This window comes from Eumetopias jubatus, unplaced genomic scaffold (genome assembly GCF_037043125.1).
Source record: "Eumetopias jubatus isolate StellerSeaLion01/CBP00866 unplaced genomic scaffold, mEumJub1_p1.0 scaffold_190, whole genome shotgun sequence".
NCBI lineage: Eukaryota > Metazoa > Chordata > Mammalia > Carnivora > Otariidae > Eumetopias > Eumetopias jubatus.
Window position 1 is genome coordinate 103,721 of NW_028274996.1, and position 20,912 is coordinate 124,632.

Sequence of the window (20,912 nt, forward strand, 5' to 3'; positions counted from 1 at the left end):
CTTTAAATGGTTTCCAGTGCATTCTGAGCTGTACCTTCTATATCAGCCCAATTATTCTAGAAACAAACAAGTGATGAACTTTGAAAACTTCTCCTCAGAACTCGATGAATATGTTTATACTATGTGTAGAATATTTACCAAATGCTTTTTACACTTTTATACCAATAGGAAGTATGCTGAAAAACATAGGCAGACAAAAGGACACATTGTCTTACTTTCCAAGGCTGCACTTAGGAAATTGAACTGAGAGGATTGTGCCACATTTGAGAGGCTATAATTGTGGTCCAAAGCAAAAGCAAAATGTGTTAATTATTAGTAGGAATATGTAAGATGTAAACACTCATTTACCTTTTAAGTAGAAAATGGATCCTTTTAATAGAATAATTCCTGACTATAAATAAGAAACCCAAATTAACCATTTTTATCTATATCATCTATCTATCATCATCTATCTATCATCTACCTCCCTCCCTCCCTCTCTCCCTAAGAAAACTTTACCCACCAAACTCAGAAAAGAACATAAACTATCATCCAGTAGTTGTGAAAAGTAAGCCACCAGCTTCTTCATGGCACATGGAGAATTTGAGGATAAAAGGTATTTTCCCTGTAAATAGCTCCCCAGGGGTCCAGAGAGATCATTAAAAAGCTGACACTTCCCAGGACACAAAAAAGGATCCAGGGCTCGTGGTTGGAAATGTCACATAAATGTGTCACCTGTCTTATCTCCACCCTGCCATTGAGGAAAGCACACAGAGACAGCCTTCCTAGGCCAGGATCTCAGCGCTGCCCCATCCCAGGGATGAGCCTTCTCACAGCCCTGCTTTTGCTCACCATGACAGCTGATGCGGGGCCCTCCTTTGGAGACAGCACTTACAAGCTCTCTCCACTGTGGACTGTTTATAGAAGTGATTCTCTCCTTGCCACTTTCCCGTCTCACTCAGACTACCCTGGCACAGTCTAGAAAAGTAGGATCTGTTTCCACAAGGCCATGTGGGCTCTTGCTAAGGGAGGCCCTGAGGACACTGAGAGAAGGAACAGGGAGAGCCACAAGGGGTGATACCAGTCACGGGGTGTCAATGTCCTGACCTTTCAGAGCCTTTAACCCACTTCTGCATTAGAGTTTACTGCAGAGTCAAAGCGAATGCCTGCCGGGCCAGGAGCCCTCTTGTACCTTCGGCCACATCACAGTCCCTCCACCCCAGCCTGGAAGCAATTGATTTCTTGGCTGGGAGCATTAAGTGGAGCTCTGAATGTATGTCCAATGCTTGAGGTCTGCAAAAGCCAGCCTGGCACAAGTCGCTTTGTATCACACGGGCAATAGGCCCTGTGACTGACCTTTCCATTGAATTTATCTTTGAATCCTTATCATTAAGTTCTATAAGCTTTATAGGCACAGGCTTTGTCATTTCACCTGGACCCTCTGCCTTTGGAAAGGAAAACAAGGAGTGGTGTCTCCCCCAGTTAGAACGGCTGGGCCCCCGCACTGATCCCCTGTACAGCAACTGGATCCCGACTAGACGTTATGAAAGTCTGTCATCACAGCGATGGCTGAGTCCCCAGCAGTGACTCCTGGCAAGCTGGATGGGAGCATGCTTGGAAATGTCTGCAGTACTTCTGCTGGTGTGTAGATACTGGCATGCAAGCAAAGGTTCCATAACCAGCTCTCCAGAAAGAAATGGATCTATAAAAAATGTATATTGTTACTTATAATATTTACTGTATATATTTACAAATATGTTATACATTCGAAGCACACATATCTCTCTATTAATAGTAAGGTAGATTCAGTTTGTTATATATAACATATAGATAGATCAGAATTTATACATAATAATAATAGCAACATATATAATATTCTGTTGTAAATATCATGTACCAATAAGCTGTTGTTGAGTTTTTACCCAATTTTGCATCAGAATGCAACCTATGGTTGTGATTCAACCATAATCTGACAAATAATGCTGTATCATAATTCACTCTTTCTGCGATGAAGGTATTGTCATTACGTCTGATATGCGATCTACTGTGAAACAATTTCTAATGCTCCTACAAATGAAATTAATGAACTGAAACCTCTTTGAACTCTGGTACTACATGTGTGAGAACTTCACCGCTTGTTGACATGAGTGACTCCTTTGCTGTGTTAAAATGTACCTGGGTTTAGTTTTAGTCGAGTCTGTTGAGACATAGAGGCACAGAAAAGACTGTTATGAAGGAAGAAGTTTATACGTGCAGATCCCTAGAAATAGGAGGCATGGAACATCACACAGAGCCACATGGGGAAGCACCAGGCTCATTCAGGAGACTGGGCTACAAGGGAAAGTAGAGGCAAAAGTCTTAAATGTGGTTTCCTTAGGAAGGAATGGGCAAGACAAGGTGAGAAGCCTTAGGATTGGGGAGTTTGAAAAATTTCAGCAGACTCTGGGGTGTGGAGGCTGTCATGGTCCAGATTCCTGGTACATTTTTCCCATTGCCCCCTCTGACTCTAACTGACTCTTTGTTTCCCCACGTGGCATGGTGTGCCCGTCCTCCTTGACATCTGTAAGGATAACAAGCTATCTTTGCACTGGCCTTGCCATACCTAAATAATAATAGAGGCCGCATTTGAAGACACTAGGGAAGAGCTATTCATACAGTAGAACTATAACGGACTAAAGAACCACTTAAGCACTGGCACTGGGTCATCACTGTGAGAGCTCCTACAAATGCTGGTACGGTAAATGTGTAACTCATGTTGACTGAACTTCCCCAAAGGCCAGTTCTCCAGGGAATGCCCAGAGGTCAAGGCAAGGATTGTTCGTAATGAGCCTCCACTTGGACCCCATGCATTGTCTCAGGGAAGCCTGGTACTGCTTGGGCCTCCGGAGTTTATTGTACACCAGGGACACCCCCATAAACCTGGGGGGAAATGTCATCACCTCCAAAGAACACGTTCACAGGGCTGGAAATGAACAAAAACCATACTTCCGAATCTCTGTTGCCGAGTCAATAATAACCTCATCTAATAATAAACCTCACCCTGAGCAGGCTTTTAGATGGCATTTGATCAAGCATGAGAAGAGGAAAGGCACCATAACTGTCTTTGTGTGCTCTGTGAGGGAACAGAGCCTTGAGGACTGAATCGGCACAGGGTCAGCATCCGAGAAACAGGGCACTGAAGTTTTGGTGCCTTGATTTAAAGCCCATGCACTGTCTCTCACGTCTCCACTGCCTGGAAGGGACTGTACTTTCCCCCTCCGAGTTTGGCACCAGCTGTGACTTTAGTCCTTGCTCTACAGCCTCCTGTGGGGGGGCGCTTGCCAGGCCCAAGACGTTAGTACCCCAGTCCTTGCTCAGCACTCAAGTCCTTTCTGCATCCAATGGGTACTTGCCCCACCCCCGCCCCCATGCTTCACCGCTTCTCCTTCCCTCACTCCTAAAGTCTTGTGATTATAGGCAGTCCCAGAGGGAATGCTCCCACAGTCTTCAAAGTTTGGAGTTCTGGAGCAGGTCTCCTTCCTGGGGCAGTCAGGCCCTGGGGCAGCCACAACCCACACCCAGCTCTGGTAGGAATCTGAGAAAGGAGGAGCCTTGCAGGCAGAGTTGGGGGACATTCACTCCAAAGTTCCCCAAGTGGGATAAGTTTCACTTCAGATAATGCTGCCAAAAGTGGAAATGCCATTCCCCTGTGGAAAATCTGTCTTCCTCACCTGTCCCTGCCTTGGTTTCTGTGTCATATGCAAAAGGCACTGTAATATAAAAAAGAAGCCAAAGATGTTCTTCAGGGACTGAGCATTAAGAAGGGCACCTGGCTGCCTTCCGAAGAGGATGAACGAGGGGGCCATATGTTGCAGGTGGAGGAAGAAAAAAACAGCAATGGGAGAGGAAAAGCACCACTTAGGTTCCTGTCGACTTGACCAGTAACAATAGGGTCTTGCTGTCTTATGAAGACCTTTGGAAGATAGCAAACCTAGGACATTGTTCTAGTAGGTATAAGCATAAAATGAGACAAATTGTGGTTTGAGTTTTCCTTTCAGATCACGTATATGTATGAAATACGCTACATCTGAATGGACTTTGTGTGCCCTGTCAGGGTCAGTATCTTCTTCCACAAAACAAAATCTGAGACTGCTGGATTGAAAACTGTCACTTACTCACCCCAGAAACTCCTAGAAATCCATCATCTCCAGAAATAGTTTCCATGCCGTCCACAGGGAGGCTCTAAGGATTAAGAGTCATGATGTCAATCATTGCTGGGCTCAGGTGGTGATACTCTACAGAGTCTCTTCATCTGTCCCATGGTCTCATGCACGTAGTCTCTTCCTTCTGCCCTCAGAAGTCTTGATATACATTATCTTATAGTTTAAGGTGGATCAACATCAGAGTGATCCAATAGTTTTATACATTACAAATGATTCTTAGGGTAAGTCTAGTTACCACCCGTCATCTTACAAAGTGACTGCAATTATATTGACTATAATCCCTATGTGTATATACCATCCCCATGGCCTACTTATTTTGTAACTGGAAGTTTGTACCGCTTAATCCCCTTCACCTGTATCATCTGCCCTGATCCCTTCTTCCCCCGCTGGTAACCAACAACATGCTTCCTGCATCTATGAGTCTGGTTCCGTTTTGTTTTGTTTCTTTGTTTTGTTTTTTAGATTCCACATATAAGTGAAATCATACTAGATTTGTCTTTCTCTGACTCATTTCACTTCGCATAATACTCTTAGGTCCATCCGAGTTGTTGCAAATGCAAATAAGATTGCATTCATTGTCATGGCTGAGTTATATTCCTTATGTATACATTCCTCATCTTCTTTATTCATTTATCGAGAGACACTTAGGGTTGTATCCATATCTTGGCCCTTGTAAATAATGCTGCCAGAAACACAAGGATGCCTATATCTTTCTGGATTTGTGTTTTTTTGTTTTCTTCAGGTATATACCCTGAAGTGGAATTGCTGGGTCATACAGTATTTCTATGTTTAATTTTTTGAGGACCTTCCACAGTGTTTACCTTAGTGGCTGCACCAGTGCACATTCCCAGCAACAGTGCGTGAGGGTTCCATTTTCTCTACATCCTCGACAACACTTGTTATTTTTTGTCTTTTTGGTAACAGCCACTCTGACAGGTAGGAAGCCATATCTCATTGTGGTTTTGATATGCATTTCCCTGATGATCAGTGATGTTGAAGAGCTTTTCAGAAGCCTGTTGGCCATCTGTGTTTTCTTTGGGAAAGAGTCGATTCAAGTCTTCTGCCCATGTTTAAATCAGGTTAATTGTGGATTTGGCATGAAGTTCTAGAAAAGTTCTTTACATATTCTGAGTGTTAACTCTCACTGGATGTACCTTTTGCACATGTTTTCTCCCATTCACCGGGTTGCTTTTTCGTTATGTTGTAGGTTTCCTTTGTTGTGCAAAAGCTGTTCAGTTTGATATTAACCCATTTGTTTATTTTAACTTCTGTGGCCCTTGCCTGAGGGGACTGGTACAAAAAATATATTGCTAAGACCAATGTCAAAGAGCTTCCTGACTATGTTTTCTTCTAGGAGTGTTATGGTTTCATTCTTACAGTCAAGTTTGTAATTGATTTTGAATTTATTTTTGTGTATGCCAGAAGACAGTAGTCCAGTCTCATTCTTACGCATGTCCAGTCTTTCCAACACCCTTTATTGAAGACACTGTCCTTTCCCCCTTGTATGGGCTTGCCTCCTTTGTCATCAGTTTATGAACCTTTATATGCATGGCTTCTCCTAGGCTCTCTTTCCATTCACGTATATGTCTGAGGGCCTTACTGTTTTGATTTATTAGAGTTTCGTAGTAGAGTTTGAAATCAGGGAATGTGATAACTCCGTGGAGGATGCAGTTTTCAATTGGCCAGAGACAGTACCCATTTGGACCCACTCTGGATGGGCTCCTGGGCTTGACCAGCAATAAAGGCTCCCCAGTGTGTCTTGCTGGAAGATGCCCTACCCAGCCTGTCTGGCTCTGTCCTGGCAAGACTGGTTTCTCTATCGCTGCCCTCAATGGAAAACTGTGTAATTAGAGTTTGGAATGAGGCAGGTGGCCTTGTGCCCCCAGAAGCCTGTTCCAGTGACCAGCCTCTCCTGTTTCTTGCCCTGTTGATGCACAGTGTGTGCATGTGCAGTAAGCACCCATCAGCCAGGCTTAGGCAGGCCTATGTAGCTCAGGATGCTTCCCAACCACCTGCATACCTTCCAGGGTAAAGGGAGTCAACCCCCCCAAATATTTCAGTGCCTTTTAAGTGGTGACAGTCAGACTGATGGGGCCCAAGACTTCCCAAACTAAGTATTCCCAGGTCTCTCATATGGGGCCGGGGCTGCTTTTGTCAATTGTCTGCTCCATCCTGGCAAAGCAGTGCAGATACTCGTGGTTCTACTGTAGGGGAAAAGATGAGCATTTGTGTAGCTTAGTGCTTGGAAGTTGGCATATGTCAATTACCCCCTCAATCCCACGGTGATTTTTGGTGTGTGGGCCCCACTACACTGGTGACCAGGGACCAGCCCCAGCTCCAGGGACCTGCAGTGCCCTCAGTGCCTCGGGTCAACTGAGAGGAGAGTGCTGCGCATGCGCCAGCTTGGGGCTGAGTAGCCAGTGATGTGGAACAGGACAAGCGTGGGGAGAGTTCACCTGAATGTAGCGCTTGAGGTTTCTTGACCGCGACCCCGTATCATCTAGTCAGAACGAGAGTGACCTGGGGGGCAACGAGAACAGGATCAGCATACAGCAGGACTGAGAGGTTAGACTGGCTTTGAAACAAAAGGGAGTCCACACTGGGGGGTCCCGTGTTGCCAGTGGGTTCTTGCAGGTCAGAAGGTCATAGCGGGCCCCGTGATCCCAGGCCCACCCGGACTTCAGGGAGGGCCGGGCTGCACAGTGCAGGTCCTGACCCAGGCAGCCTATTCTGGGCTCCCGCAGTTGGGGCTCCCCCCTACCCAACCTCCTCAATGCTCCCCAAGGCCAGAGGTTGGGATGCAGGTGGTGGGAAGTGAGGTCTTCTCCTTGGGGAGACTCAGAGCCTCCTACTAGGGCTTGATGAAGGGAGGGGAAGTTCTTCTCCACCCTCAAGGTCTTAGCAGGACTAAGAATTAAAATTACGTGAGTCAGATTAATAGGACAATGATTGGGGGCCCAATAATGCGACTGAGACTCCAAGAAGGGACCAAGGCAGGCAGTTTCACCCATTTTAGACAAAGGGACAGTAAATCTGTGAGGCATTGACAGGACAAAGAACCCTGAGCTTTGGGAGCTTGGATTAATAAGGACGTCTAGACAGAGTTTGGGCTGGAGCCATACTTGGTAAAAAGTAACAGGGGTTGTTTCTAAAGCGTTTTCGGCTCTAACTTCCCCACCTCTGAGGAAAAGGCAGTCTCTTTACCTCCTGCTTCAGGGAGGGTACTTTTCCATGGAGGTGTATTTCCTGCTTTCAGGGGGAAGGTCTAAGTGTCCTTGCATAAGCTGTGTCCTAAGTCACTTTTGCTGAAAATATTCAGTATGCCAGGGGCACCTGGCTGGCTCAGTCAGTGGAGTCTGGGACTCTGCATCTTGAGGTCATGAGTTTGAGACCCAGGTAGGGTGTAGAGATTGCTTAAAACTAAAATCAGAAATACATAAATAGAGAATCAGTATACCAAAATGGCACATTTTGAGGCAGCCTGTCCTTGCCTCTACAATGAACTGGGGAGATTTCCTGGTCTGCACAGGATCCCTGGAGGTTGTCCGTGGGAGACATGGGTGCGGTCTCCTTAGCTGTGTTCAAGCAAATGGGCAAACAGGTGAGCAGACAGTGGCTCCTGCGGCCCTCGTCCTGTGCCTGTCCTCCTTCCCCCACGCCCAGGACCAAGACTGGGGCTGTCTCTGCCCCTCTGCGCAGCTGTCCTGCTGTTGGCCCCCAGGGAAGCTCACCCCTTCCAAGCTGATGTGTAAAGGAGGGGTGGGGACCCCAGGCACACAGTGGGACCTCGCCAGGCCCTGCCTCTTTTCGCCTGTGGGACCCTGGGGGAAGGGTCATGGCAGAAGGGGGAGCTAGGAACTGGGTCCCGCCCTCGCTCTGCCAGACTTGCTGTGTGGGCGTTGGGGGAAGTCATTCATCCCACTGGCCAGGACTCCCTTTCCTTTCCTTTTCTTTTTTTTTTTTCCCTGAGTTTCACGGGAAGAATTAGCCATGGATCAGTCGCATGTAACAGCCAGTGCTCATGACACCAAGTGCCCTCCTTAATGCCCATCGCCCAGTTATCCTTTCCCCACCCATCTCCCCTCCAGCAACCCTCGGTTTGTGTCCTAGAGGTCAGCCTCTCTGACGGTTTGCCTCCCTCTCATTTTCACCTGATTTCATTTTTCCTTCCCTTCCCCTATGTTCATCGGCTATGTCCCTTTTCTTCACTAAGTGAGGAGGCTAGACTTGCTGGCCATTACTCATTTCTAGGGCTGCCTCCAGGCTTTGCTGGAGTCTGGAGGGGGCTTGGGGTTGTCCCAATACCACATGCCTCAGGGCTCCAGGGCCCTGTCTGCTCCCTCCCCCCACACCCTCCACCCCATTGACCTGCAGCTCCCCCAGCAAGAGAGGTCAGGCTCCCTCTCCTGCAGGGCAGATGGCTCCTGGGCCAAACCCCTTCCTGGCCACACCACCCGCTGCCTCTTCCTGTACACCTCCCTCCCTCCGTCTTCCCTGTCCTCCTTCCCTCCATCTCAGCCCAGGACTCCCAGATGCTCTTCCATGGAGATTTCCGGATCTGGACTCCTGACCACAGGCCTGCTGACACCCCTGCCCCCACACTGCTCATTCTGTGTCTCCGGCGTATTAGGATGGGCATGGGTAAGTCAGACCACTGTCCCTTCGGGCTAGTCCACACGAGGCTGACCCCCACCTAGCTTGCTCATGGCCTTCACCCACCAGTGTCCTGTGTTCTCTGAGACAGACCGCTGGGGGCAGCTTGGACCCTGCCCCTGCCTCTGTAGTGAGGCCCCTCCAGTAGGTCTGCTCCTTAGAGCCCCACCTGCACTCCTCCCAAGGTAGAATGTCCTCTACTTCCCATTTTACCTATGGTCTTTGCTCAAACTCTCCTGACTTCTGGGAAACCTCACCTTCCAAATAGAAAAATCCCGTGTTCCCCTTCCTGTTCCCTGGCTTCTAGTTTTCCAATCCCTCCTCTTCTATGTCTCTCAGAACCTGGTGTTTGTCCTTCTTATGTCCCTGAGATTCCAGATCCTTCCAGACATTCCTGGCCAGTATCTCAGTATCTCCCTTGTTGGTTTTCCTCCGCCCGTCAGGTCAGGAATCTATTCTTAACATTCGGTCCTGTAGAGAAAATAAAGGGCTTTCGCACTCATCACCGTGTTGCTGTTTAGTGTCTTGCCTTTGGGTCCCACTCCCTCACTACTTACTTAACTCTGAGAGGGGCCTTCTCCTGTGCACTCAGCCTTGGGTGATAAGCTTTGCATAGGAGACATCTGATGAACATTTACAGAGTAATATGTGACTGCCTTGGTCTTGATGGCACCACGCTTAGAAGGTTACTTCCTGTCATGAAGAGGCTGTGCAGCTCAGGAGAGTGCAGAGAAGGAAAGAAAGGAGGTGGGAGGTGTGCTCTACAGGGATGTGGGGAGACCCCTGTGGGTGAGTAGTAGGGAGCATGCTGCCCCCTTGTGGCGCAGCAGCGGCAGGACAGCCGGAGGCATTCCCGGGATCCCAATTCTCACACCTTGTGCCCTTAAGACCCTTCCTTCCACACTTGAAAAATTATTGAAGATATCAAAGAGTTTTTCATTACATGGGTTACATGTATTAATATCTACAATATTAGAGTTTTTAAGGTTTAAAATACTTCTTAATTCACGTAAAGTAGTAATGGCAAACCCATCTTAACACAGGTTTGTTTAATTTTATTTTTAGTTAAGAGATCATACAGTGCAAAACGGGTTTCTGTTGTAGAATTCAGAGATTCAGTACGTCCATACAGCCCCAGTGCTCATCACAACAAGTGCCCTCTTTAATACCCATCCCCCATCTAGCCTACCCCCCACCCACCTCCCTCCATCAACCCTTAGTTTGTATCCTTAAGAGTCTATTGTGGCTTGTTTCTGTCTCTCCTTTTTTTTTCTTTTCCCCCTTCCCATATGTTCATCTGTTCATTTCTTAAATTCCACATACATCTTATATTAACACATGTTTAAAGTGAGAAATACTTATGTATTTTTAAAAAGCTAGCGAGAAGAGTGATTTTTTAACATTTTTTGCACACCTCTTTTGTTTTTACTTGTATTTTGTAAGTTTTATTTAAATTCAAGTTAGCTAACATATAGTATATTGTTTATTTGGGGGTAAAATTTATTGATTCATCAGTTGCATATAACACCCAGTGCTCATGACATCAAGGGCCGTCCTTAATGCCCATCCACCAATTACCCCATTCCCCAACTCACTTCCCCTCCAGCAACTCTGTTTGTTCTCTGTAGTTAAGGGTCTCTTATGGTTTGTCTCCCTCTCTGTTTTTAGCCTCTTTTATTTTTCCTTCCCTTCCCCTATGTTCATCAGTTCTGTATCTTAAAGTCCACATATGAGTGAAATCTGATGGTATTTGTCTTTCTCTGAATGATTTATTTCACTTAGCATAATACCCTCCAGTTCCATTCACAGTGTGGCAAGGGGCAAGATTTCCTTCTTGTTGATGGCTGAGTAATATCCATTGTGTATCTATACCAAGTCTTCTTGATCCATTCATCAGTTGACAGATATCAGGGCTCTTTCCATAGTTTGGCTCTTGTGGACATTGCTGTGGTAACACTGGGGTGCGTGTGCCCGTTCTAATTACTACATTTATATCCTTTGGATGCATATCTAGTAGTGCAATTGCTGGGTCATAGGGTAGGTAGTTCTATTTTTAAGTTTCTGAGGAACCTCCATAGTATTCCGAGAGTGGCGGCACCAGTTGACATTCCCACCTGCAGTGTAAGAGAGTTCCCCTTTCTCTGCATCCGGGCTAACATATGTTGTTTCCTGAGCTGTTCAGTTTAACCATCTGACTGGTGTGAGGTGGTATCTCATCATGGTTTTGATTTGTTTTACTCTGATGAAGAGTGATGTTGAGGATTTTTTTTCATGTATTTACCAAATATCCTTTCTTAAGAGATGGCCCGTCTTGACAGTTGTCTAGCCTGCTTTCATCAGTGATGATTTAATGTGGCTCTGAGCTTGTATTGTTGACTTTGCTGGTCATAGACATTCCTTCAGAAGCAGTACCTCAGGGCAAAAGGTTTGTTCCCAGTGGGCTGCAGGGTTCCACCTGGCAGTTTTCCTCCACAGGGCAATCCAGAGACAGAATCACAGATGCAGTTGCGTCTTCATCTCATGCAGTTTGTGAAAGTCAGGGTGAGTCTCCGTGACCCATCTGTTATCCACAGTAGACCAGCCTAGTAAAATGAACAATGGTTGGAATAACCCACTCTGCCTCTCTGCAGAGCTTCACAATCTTCCTGATCCCTCTCATCCCTCCATGGATGTTGCATGGCCTCTGATTTAGTCTGAGGAAAGGCATGGTTCCAAGGGCCTCTCTTTGGTCTCCTCTTTCCTAATAAACATCAGACCAGGGTTCAGAAACCAAAGTGGGAATTCCACCAGGTGCTAATATGAGTATTTCCATTCCACATTCTTGACCGGGGGAAATGAGCACAGGATGACGCTGTGGTCTCAGTGAACTGTTAAATGTAGGACAAGGCTTCTTCTATTTCCACACCTTCCAAAGCCCCTACTCCAACTGTTGGGCAGGTCATGTAACAGTCCTGGTCTTTGGGCATCAACATATGTTCGGAATCATTCTACAAAAGTTCCCAGAAAATGTAGTGTTTCCCTTTTTTCCAGAGTTGGTCCCACCAGTGAGTATCTGTGTCTTGGGGGACATTTGGGGAAAGTTGGGGTGGGAGATGAGATGCATGGCACACATGTAGGAGGTTGTATGGTCATTTCCCAAAGGGCTCCACTCTAGGGGCTCATAGCTGGGGAAGAGACCATGACTCTTCACTATAGTATCTACTGAATCTAGATATATATTTTTTCTGCTACATTGCCCAACAACTTCAATCTGGACAGACCTGATCAACTGTCCAACAGCACACATCCTTGAGGTTCCCGTCCTCTGGTTACCATTCTGGTTCCTGGGTGACTGCACACACCTTGACTCTGCTGGTTGAAGCATCCTCTCCGGCCCACTCCTCACCTCCCATCTTCTCCTGCAGTGTAGGACAGCTCCCCCAGAGCTCCTCGAGGACACTGGTACCTCCTGTACCCATGCATCTGTAAGTGTGTTGATGAAGGTAGTGCATGGATGGCTGTGTCTTTCAGCAAGCACGATTAGGGATGGCTGAGCACACGGCACATCACAGATCCATTTCAACATGCCTGATTCTTATACTTCCTGACTTCTTCCTGCCTTCCTCAATGGTATACCCAGGAAATCCCAGCATTTGGCCCTTATTGACCCCATATAGCATCCAGAATATCAACACCATGTGCAAGTGGTCAGGGTTGTCCTTTAAATACCAACTCTTAACTGAGCATATTCCTATCAATGAATTCAGTCCAATCCATATCTTTATTTTGTCCCTTTGGTCTACCACTCTCACAACATATTCCAGCCCTGCCACTCAGGCTTTGGCCAACACAGAAGGGCTAGGTTCCCTAAGCTGTCAGTGTATCGTCTCTCCTTCAGGAAAGGCCTCGGAACTTTCTAATTGGCTAATTTTCAAAATTTTTTCTTTTCTTTTTCTCTCCTTATTTATTTATTTTTTTTGAGAGAGATAGAGAGCGACTATGAGCAGGGGCATGGGGGAAGGGTGGGGTGGGTGAGAATCCCAAGAAGGCCCCATGCTCAGCATGGAACCCAATGCAAGGCTCAATCTCACAAGCCTAAGTTCGTGACATGAACCAAAATCAAGAGTCAGACACTCAACCAATGGAGCCACTCAGTCGCCCATAAAATTTATCTTCAGATCAACTTCTATTATGAGCTCCTATCAACACAGAGCAACGAAGTCAAGCAATTCTTTCATCCTATAGAAAAACTTCTCCCTGAGGAAAGAGTGACTCTGCAGGGACCAACAGAAATTACACATCAAGCTAATAATCATGGACTATAAAACAAGGGGGGAAATCATTTTGGGGTGATGGATACATGTACATCACCTTCATTACAGTGATTGTTTTACTGGTATGTACATATATCAAGAGTCTTGAAATTATACACTTAGATCTATGGAAGTTTTGGTTACATAATCATACTTCAAAAGGCTATAAAAATATCCAAAGACTCACACACCTAGGAAGGTAAATACTCTGTACTTATTGATCTGAAATACTTATGGAAATAGACAACTCATCTAAACAAATCCGACCACGTCATAATGAGGAATTTTGGTAGGTCAGAAGAATTGAATGGAATAGAATAAATTCACTAAGGTATTGGAACTAAAGGAAGCTAGAAGTTAATATAATGATGTCCTATATGCTCTCCAATTTCCCTCTTGATATACTCTTTCCTTCTTAAAAATTTTATCTATTTCTTTGAGAAAAAGAGAGCGGGAGCACACACAGAGGCAGGGGCGAGAGGGGCAGAGGGAGAGGCAGAAACAGACTCCCTGCTGAGCCCGATGTGGGGCTCCATCCCAGCACCCTGAGGTCATGACCTGAGTTGAAGGCAGCTGCCCAACTGACTGGGCCAACCAAGTGCCCCAATAGTCTCTCTTTTTGTTAGTTTCTACCTTCTTACCTATTTTATCCACTTCTTGCCCCTCACCTTGGCAAATCATGTATATGTTCTCTGTATCTATGAGTTTGAGTTATTGTGTTTTTTGTTTTCTTCTATTTTGTTTTCTGGTTTGTTTTAGATTCCACATATACATGAACTCATGTGGTATTTGTCTTTCTCTTTCTGATTTATTTCACTTAGTACGCCCCCTTGGCTGTTATGAATTAGGTGGCAATGAATACAGGTACGCATGTATCTTTATGAGTTAGCGATTTCAGTTTCCTTGATTTTAACACCTAGGAGGGGAATTGTTGGATGATATGGTTGTCCTATTTTGAAATTAGTTTTCCTGACGTAATCTGTATCCTCAACGTGAGTCTTGAACTCACGACCCGCAATCAAGAGTCACACACTCTTCTGACTGAGCCAGCCAGGAGCCCCTCACGTTAATTTTTTGAGAAAACTTGATACCATTTCCCATAGTGGTTGCACCCATGACAATCCCAACAACAGAGCTTTCCTCCACATTTTGGTCAACCCGTGTTATTTCTGGTCTTTTTACTACTAGCATTTCTGACGGGTGTCAGGTGCCATCTCTTTGGGTTTTGATTTGCATTTCCCTGGTGATACGTGGTGTTGAACATCTCTTTATGCATTTGTTGGCCATCTGTGTGTTTTCTTTGGAAAAATGTCTATTCTGAAGTCTGCCAATTTTGTAACTCCTATTTGTTTTTGTGTTATCGAGTTGTATGAGTTCTCTAATAATTTAGATATTAAGCCTTTATCAGTTAGGCAGTTTGCAAATATTTTCTCCCACTCAGTATGTTGTCTTTTCACTGTGTTGATAATTGGTGACACTCACAAGGGTCTGCAGTCGGCCCTGTCTGTTTTTCTAAGTCACAGTGTCCTATATGCTCAGAAAGTAGACCCCCAACTACAAAACACATTCCTCTCTAGCCTGACCAGAACTCACATCCAGGTCAGAGCACCTCGAAAACCTGTCACCTCCTGCTCTACCTGGCCAAGAATCAGCCCCCTCCCCTGCACCTTCATGGGCGTGGCTGAAACCCTCTCACATCCTTCAACACCCCTCAAAAGGCCCAGCCTGACAGAAACTCGGGGCTCACATGTCTCTTGGTGTCCGGCCCCTCTCTTTCCTTGGAGAGTGAACCAACTCTGTCCTGCTTGTGGCTCTACTCTTTATACAATTCTTTGCCGCCCGCGGCACCGGCCACCCCAACCCTAACATCAGAATACATTACATCTTTCAAAATTAGAGAAAAATTATACTGGTCGTTAAATCTGTTTAGAGTTTATTCTTTTCTCTTAATTCCCACTTGATCCCTATCGGGGTCTTCATGACTTCCTGCATAAGCATCCAAGAGGTTCCCCAGGGTCTGGCCTTTCTATGCTATCGTTTCTCCTGCATCACCTGGCTCCACCCAGGGCTCCTCCTGGTTGTCATTCCTATAAGACCTCCCTCCCTCTAGCAGGCAGTGCTCTCAACATTGTCCACCAGAGCCCACATCCTGTAACTGCCCTGTAACTACCCTGTGGGAGTAAATAAATACTTTCTGCTCTAGAAAGCCCTGCCTTACCTGCAGAACTGGGGCAGTGACTCTCCATCTAGTCTTTTCCACTGTGCCCACGCAGAAGCCCTCAGCCCCCAGCAGAGGTCCGCGGCACACTGTCATGGTTGCGAGGGGTAGCTCTGCTTTCACCTCCTGGGCCAAGGCTGTGAGGCACACTGTCCAAGTCCTCAACTCTTGAAACCTCACTTTTCTCACCTAGAAAATGGAGAAATTAAGGTCTATGTCATAAGAATGGATGACAATAAAATGGAACAATCTGTGTGACTCAGTGAGAATAGTATGCCTGGTCTACATTAAACAATAAAATAAAGCAACTTGAATCAAACCAGAGCGTAGATCAGATGAGCCTGGGTTCAAGCCTCCACATAGCCAATAGTCATATATCCCCAAGCTAGTTTTTTAACTTCGCAGGTCTCAATTTCCTCACTGAAAAATGGGTGTAGGTGTGATAAATCCATTTATTCCTTTATTCATAGGAACAACACCAGATTGTGTGGTACCATACATCAGGTCCTGGGCCACAAGGTAGGAATGCAAGGACAAGAAAGGAGCACTCCCAGCACTGGGGGCACAGAGCCACCTAGAACACAGACCGCAGAATCACAGTCCTGGCTAAATACTGGAGTCCCCTGAGCAGGGTAAACAATCCTGATGCTGGGCTCTGCCCAGGGATTCTGAGCAGGAGGCCTTGAGGTGTGGCTTTAGGAGGGATTCCGAGCTTCCCCTCAGACCCCAATAGGCAGTACACATTGAAAACTACTGCTTTCCTCACTCTCAGAGAATCCCTTTACACCTGATTTTTGCAGAACATTTCCCCCAGAGCTTGTTGGAAGTACTGAGGACACAGAGGTGGGGTGGTCTTCAGTCCTGGGACAGGGTGTCCCAATTCCCACACACTTTGTGTCAGCTCAAAGGGAGTCAGAAGTTCCACTGGAGGTCTGGTGGGTGGGTTGGCTCCAATCTTATCTGTTTACAGCTGATAACAAGAAAGAACCTTCCCCAGAGCCGAGGATCCGCTGCCCCTCACCAGGCTTCTAGCCCTTCTCAGGCAGCCGCTTCCAGCTGGACCTTGCTCACCAAGGGAACCTGGGCTTCTCTGCCCTGACATGCAAAGCACCTTTTTTACAATACCTGTGGGTATATGAGAGCACATGACAGAAAGCTGAAAAACAGGTGTCAGCAGCTTTCTCACCACTAGGCCATCAGCCCTTTCCCTCCCTGGAGCTGCCTTAGGCAAACAGCCAGAGATGGGACATTCCATCCCTCTTTCTGGCTTCTCAATCCTGTCTTGCTGGCAAGACATTTCCTTTGCTTTTCCTACAGGTTCCTTGTAAAGCGTATATTTTCAGAACCTTATTTGACACAGAAGTTATCATGATTTCTGAGATTTGGATTCAAAGACTCCAGAAAAAAAAAATGGGGGGGTGGGTGCTGAATAAATGAGATTGGCAAAGGTTGATACTTAATCTCTGAACCCCAGTTCAGTGAATCATTATCCTGGTTCTTGGGTATATTCAAAAGTGACCACAAACAAAATATAATGAAAGGAAATACAATTTTGCATACTACTCTTAGAACGTTAATGTCATCAGAATGGTTTGGATTCGTTCAATATCATCATGTAAACTGAAGTTTTAAAACTTCTTATTCAAAGAAATATAGCCCTTTAGATCATACATGGTTTTATTTAGTGTAGAACCCATTTTACTCAAGGAGTTTCTATTGATTTAGAGTCATCTAATTTTATAAATAACTAAACTATGTAGTGAACAAGTAACAAGCATTAAGTTCAAAGGTATATTTGTCATGCCTGCAGTCACGGATGCTTCCCTGAAGGTGTGAGGGGTCCTCCCCCAGAAAGTTTGCCCAGCCAGGTCTCCTGGTCCCGCCGGGGCCCTGGCAGCTCACAGAACTAGTCCTTGGGAGGCCCACGGCAGCCAGGCTCACCAATTCCCTTGGCTCTATTGCTCTATTTATCAGCCTCTGGAGTAAACCTCACATTTAAAGATTGTGAAAATTAAGTCACTATCAAAGACTATTTCATCCTTGGAGGAAGCAGGCTATTTCTACAAAGCTGTTTTTATATTAAAATCACAGGATAATTTGCCCCAGAGTTGCAAAGCATCCTCTTCAGTGATGATAAAAGGGCCTTATTCTGGCAATCACTCCCTTCTTGGATCCAGAGCTTAACATCAGACAATGACTGGGGCAGTCCCCTCGTCACTCCTCCTCGGACTTCACACACTGAGCACCCTGTAGGCTTCTTCTCATAAAATTACCTATTGTTCGAAGATCTAACTGCCACTGGGACGTAAGCTAAGCCTCCCCGTTGCCTCTCCTTTTACATGGGGGATAATAAAAACACTGCCACAGAGGCATGCTGTATTAAATGGGCAATGTACATGACACAATCACCACCGTGCTGGGCAAGGAGAAGTCTCCGTCTGTGGAAGGGTCGATACATCCTCAGCAATCATTCGTGAGGAAATGTCTCCCTTTATATTCATGCTCCGCAGTCAAGACCTTTAGGACCCATGTCCCACCCACCCAAGGGCTCCCTTCTCTAGCTGGGCCCTCGCCACTATACAAGGGTATGCAGTATAAAATGTCCATTTTCCTGTGAAAACTTTTCTTGTTGAGATTTTAATTTTTTTGTCGTTTTTTGTTTTGTTTTGTTTTGTTATTTCAGTGAGGGAAAGGCTTGTTGCCTCAGCCACCAATGTGGACAACAGAGATTGACTACTCCTGTTGCTGTCAGCCCTGTTAACCATACTGAGGCCAGAATCAGCCCAAGTCTACAGCCCTCACCCCGCCCCCACCAGGTCTCATTGAGGGGACAGTGCTGCAGGCTCAGCATGGGCCCTGCCTGTCACAGAAGCTCACGGGAGCTAGAGCTGTGCTTTGCTCCCAGGCTTCTTCCTTCCAAGGCAGGGTTGAGCACCGAGAGTTCCAGAGCCACGGGGAGCAGTGTCGAGTTAGCAGCTCCAGGTAGCAAGAGCTGAGCCGAGAGGTGCCTCCCGCAACGGCCTGTTTCTAACCCCGCTCGGGCGTATGGAACCCGTTCCCCAGGCTTTCGCGCACGGACACCGAACACTGCTTCCTCACGCAGGGTGGTCGGCGGTAGCTACAGCACCGATTCTCTACACTCTGTTTGCTCCGCGTTAGTACGCTGGCCATGAGGCTTGCGTGCCAAAGCGGGGCGGCGGGCCTGGTTTCATGAAACAAGTGGGGAGTCGTGTCCCGCCTTCTGCCGCCGTCTGAGTCTCAATCCGAAAACAGGTTTGGACTCGCTGGCAGCGCACGCCCACAGGCACACAGCAAAATGCTTCCACCCTCAGCAACGGCTATCCTGGCTGAAGCCAGGATGCTCCCCAGTGTGGTTCCTCCGAGTAAGCTGGTTGTTTTGCGGCCTGCACTCACACACGGGGCCACGCAACGAGGCCCAGAGACCAGAGCTGAGCCAAGAGGTGGGTCTTTGGCCCCGGCCTCTGTCTCGCTCGGGTGGGCCTCATGGAGGCCGTTCCCATATCTCTCAGCCACAGCACCCAGTACCCGGCGTCCTCTAACCCAGTGACCGGCGGGAGCTCCAGGCACGGTATCTGCACTGATCTCTGCCTTCGAAGGAGGGGCCTGCAACTCAGGGATCCACACGCAAACATGCCGGAGGAGTGCTGGCTTCGTGACCCGAGAGCCGGCGCGAGAGTTGCCTCTGCCCGGAGCCGTTTCTCTTGCCCTGTGATTTCGGGGAATCGTTTCCTAAGGCTCTCACGCAGACACGCTGAAAGCGTTGCCACCCTCCAGAGCCGTGATGCTGTCTATCCATCACGGTTCCTCTGCACTGCTCTGAGCTAAAGTTCGGGCACTCTTCGCCTGCATTCTTCAGGCGGAGCGGCAAGGGACCTAGGCCTCCGGGCAGGCCCACAGGGCACAGCAGTGCTCACCGCCTCCCACAAGAGAGGAGTCGAGAGAGCAGCCTTCCTCACAGGCCTCTGTCTCGGTCAGAGTAACAGCTAGGTTCCATTGCTCGTGCTTTCACCCAAACAGCCCACAGGTGAATTGGGCGCTCAGGAAGGGCCTTTTTGGCTGAAGCGCGGGGCCTCTGGCCCTTGGGTCCTTTGCGTTAGGCGGATGGCAGTTCGGGATAAACGCACACAGGGCCAGACGACCTAGCTTCAGAACAGAGCTGGGGGAGCCGAGAGGCGCCTTGGGCCCCTGCTCCTTTCTCCCCTGGAATTCTGCTGGGACCCACTCCTCGGGCGGGCACACAAGCACGCGTGAACAGGAGGCCGCACTCTGTGGAGAGGGGACGGGAGCTACAGCTGTGCTTTGTTCCCAGGCTTCTTTATTCCAGGGCAGAGTTGAGCACCGAGAGTTCCAGAGCCACGGGGAGCACTGTCGAGTTAGCAGCTCCAGGTAGCAAGAGCTGAGCCGAGAGGTGCCTCCCGCAATGGCCTGTTTCTAACCCCGCTCGGGCGTATGGAACCCGTTCCCCAGGCTTTCGCGCACGGACACCGAACACTGCTTCCTCACGCAGGGAGGTCGGCGGTAGCTACAGCACCGATTCTCTACACTCTGTTTACTCCGCGTTCGTACGCTGGCCATGAGGCTTGCGTGCCAAAGCGGGGCGGCGGGCCTGGCTTCATGAAACAAGTGGGGAGTCGTGTCCCGCCTTCTGCCGCCGCCTGAGTCTCACTCCGAAAATGGGTTTGGACTCGCTGGCAGCGCACGCCCGCAGGCACACAGCAAAATGCTTCCACCCTCAGCAACGGCTATCCTGGCTGAAGCCAGGATGCTCCCCAGTGTGGTTCCTCCGAGTCAGCTGGTTGGTTTGCGGCCTGCACTCACACACGGGGCCACGCAACGAGGTCCAGAGACCAGAGCTGAGCCAAGAGGTGGGTCTTCGGGCCCGACCTTTGTCTCGCTCGGGTGGGCCTCAGGGAGGCTGTTCCCATATTTCTCAGCGACAGCACCCAGTACCCGGCGTCCTCTAACCCAGTGACCGGTGGGAGCTCCAGGCACGATATCTGCACTGATCTTTGCCTTCGAAGGAGGGGCCTGCAACTCAGGGATCCACACGCAAACATGCCGGAGGAGTGCTGTCTTCGTGACCTGAGAGCCGGCGCGAGAGGTGCCTCTGCGCGGAACCGTTTCTCTCGCCCTGTGATTTCGGGGAATCGTTTCCTAAGGCTCTCACGCAGACACGCTGAAAGCGTTGCCACCCTCCGGAGCCGTGATGCTGTCTATCCATCACGGTTCCTCTGCACTGCTCTGAGCTAAAGTTCGGGCACTCTTCGCCTGCATTCTTCAGGCGGAGCGGCCAGGGACCTACGCCTCCGGGCAGGCCCACAGGGCACAGCAGTGCTCACCGCCCCCCACAAGAGAGGAGTCGAGAGAGCAGCCTTCCTCACAGGCCTCTGTCTCGGTCAGAGTAACGGCTAGGTTCCATTGCTCGTGCTTTCACCCAAACAGCCCACAGGTGAATTGGGCGCTCAGGAAGGGCCTTCTTGGCTGAGGCGCGGGGCCTCTGGCCCTTGGGTCCTTTGCGTTACGCGGATGGCAGTTCGGGATAAACGC